Source organism: Argopecten irradians, chromosome 1 (genome assembly GCF_041381155.1).
Source record: "Argopecten irradians isolate NY chromosome 1, Ai_NY, whole genome shotgun sequence".
Taxonomy (NCBI): Eukaryota; Metazoa; Mollusca; class Bivalvia; order Pectinida; family Pectinidae; genus Argopecten; species Argopecten irradians.
In genome coordinates, this window is record NC_091134.1 from 75,474,807 (window position 1) to 75,477,336 (window position 2,530).

General features: G+C 32.3%; 1 long non-coding RNA gene across 1 annotated transcript; it reads left to right on the forward strand.

Annotated features, from left to right (window-relative positions):
* The first annotated feature begins 214 nt into the window (after positions 1-214).
* LOC138311165 (uncharacterized) lies at positions 215-1,173 on the forward strand. Its single transcript, XR_011206536.1, has 3 exons — positions 215-490; positions 900-953; positions 1,109-1,173. It is a non-coding gene; the product is annotated as an uncharacterized lncRNA (long non-coding RNA).
* The last annotated feature ends 1,357 nt before the right edge of the window (positions 1,174-2,530 follow it).

Here is a 2,530-nt window from a genome sequence, read left to right on the forward strand (position 1 = left end):
TAATTTTCTTGAATTTTATAGTGTAATGAATTAAATTCCGAGGCAATGGAAGAGTATATTGCTTCAACAGGAAAATGACTTAATTAAATTGAATCAAAACAAATTTATTCAATATCTTAAGAAATATGAAAAGATTACAAAATACTTTTACCATCTTATGTTAAAACTTATTATTGAATATCCACTTAAAAGTCAAAATTCATGGCAGGAGATTTTGCATGTTAACATCGCAGAACTGATGATATCCCAAAATGATGATGGTAAGCGAAAAAGAAAATGTCTAAAAAACAATAGTACAAAGAAGTGTACGGGACGCAAAATTGTCAAAACATAAAAAATAAAATATTTTAAGCATCTTTCATGACACCAAAAAGTTTCCAATATTGGTAAAAATATTTATTTATCTGACATGCAGTTGCTGATTCGAGCGCCAATACAGAAGTTGAGGACCGGCATGAAGTCAATACTCCCGATGAAGATAAAGTGCGACGTGAGTATGACAGAAAAGTTCAACGTTTATTTGTTTAATAGATTTAACTAATACTCTGTCCAATGTCATAGTAAGCGTTTTATCCATAAATATTATGAAACACATTCTTGTATAAATTTACTGAAAAATCTGTGTGTTATTTGTCACAAAAGACAATAGGAAATAAATAATTCTGCCCACAATTTCTACAAATTATTTTCCTTTATGCCTAACCGCAGGTTTATGTAACACGTTAAAGCAATTCCTGTACTAAGTAAAGTTAGAAATAGACAACATTTATGGATCACACTTGGAGTTATGGAGAATAATCACAACAGTATCAGCGGAATAAGGTTTTGATATCTTTCGTCATCACAGATTGTTTTTGACCTCGCGATATTTTCATAAAATGTATTTATTTGTCTGACAGATGGAACTGCTGATCCAGACATAAACATAATGCCAAAAATGGTACAACATGCCGGTAAGTGTATAACAGATTGTCAAAACGCACGAAACGATTTAGCAAATCGTCATAAATTATGAAATGTGATATTTGTTGAAAATAAAAAAAACAACATTTATTAGTTCCAAAATAAATTAAAAACGGTCATTAAACTGTATTATATATATTTACAGGCAGAGTGAATATCTTGATCCCGCTTGTACCGGACTTTACGGAAAACCCTGATTTAAGACTTCCTGGTAAGTATCTTATAGAATATAATTACATTACATCTCCGTCATCGAATATTTTTGTAATTTTGAAACAGACTCGCGATAAAAGAATGATACCTTTTGAATAAAGAAACAAGCTTCATTAATTTGCATTTTTACTGAGTAATATATTAATGAATAATGGGCATTATTTTGTAGGCACAAATATACCTCTTAAGATCGTGGATGTGCATGTATCGAGAAAAAGAGACTCAGGTAATCTTATCTCAGGAAAACTAATTTAATCTTGACATGAAATCCATTAAAACATTATTTTACGCTGTTCATTTTCCCTACAATTAAATAGTCAATGCTTATTAGAAAGAACTTAATATTTGGGTATGTGTATTCAAGATGTTCCTTACTGTGCTATTTTCCATACAAATAAATAGGTATAAGGTAAAAATTTGACAAATCAAGAAAGTCAATAATCCAAAAAGTAATAAATCTATCATTTCTATTTTGTTACATAAAATCAGAGGAAAACACCCACGCACCACAACAAAAGGAAGTTGACCTCGCCGTTGCAAATCCAGCATGGGAGGCGATTATTTCTGCAAGAACATGCAGAGTACTTTATCAAGAAATTTCATGAATATGTTAACGGGGAAAAGAAAATTACTAAATCCGACATCATGATAAGACTCCAGTCAACAGCAAAGAGAAGAGACATTCTAAATGAATATACCCATATAGATGATATTGGGAAAAGAATAGCCTATCGGTTAAGGACTGCAAAAAAAGAAAACAATTGATGTAATGAACAAAAAAAGCAATGCGATATAAAGTTGACTTTACATATCAAGCATATAGGGAAGACCATTTCCTTTGTGATGTGGGTTTTGTGTGATTATAACTCAAGATTATGTCCTGTGTCCCTTTTGTATTTCTTATTATAACTTTCAATTATTATTATTTATTTAATCTAATTATTCAATTATTTAATTAATTGATTGATTTATCCATTTATGTAGATATTTATTTATTTACATATATTATTATTCATATACTTTAGGGTTAGGGTTATGGTTAGGGTTATGGTTAGGGTTAGCGTTAGGGTTTAGGGTTAGGGTTATGGTTAGGGTTAGGGTTAGGGTTTAGGGTTAGGGTTAGGGTTAGGGTTAGGGTTAGGGTTAGGGTTAGGGTTAGGGTTAGGGTTAGGGTTAGGGTTAGGGTTAGGGTTAGGGTTAGGGTTAGGGTTAGGGTTAGGGTTAGGGTTAGGGGTTAGGGTTAGGGGTTAGGGTTAGGGTTAGGGTTAGGGTTAGGGTTAGGGTTAGGGTTAGGGTTAGGTTTAGGGTTATGGTTCGGGTTAAGGTTAGGGTTAGGGTTAGGGTTAGGGTTAGG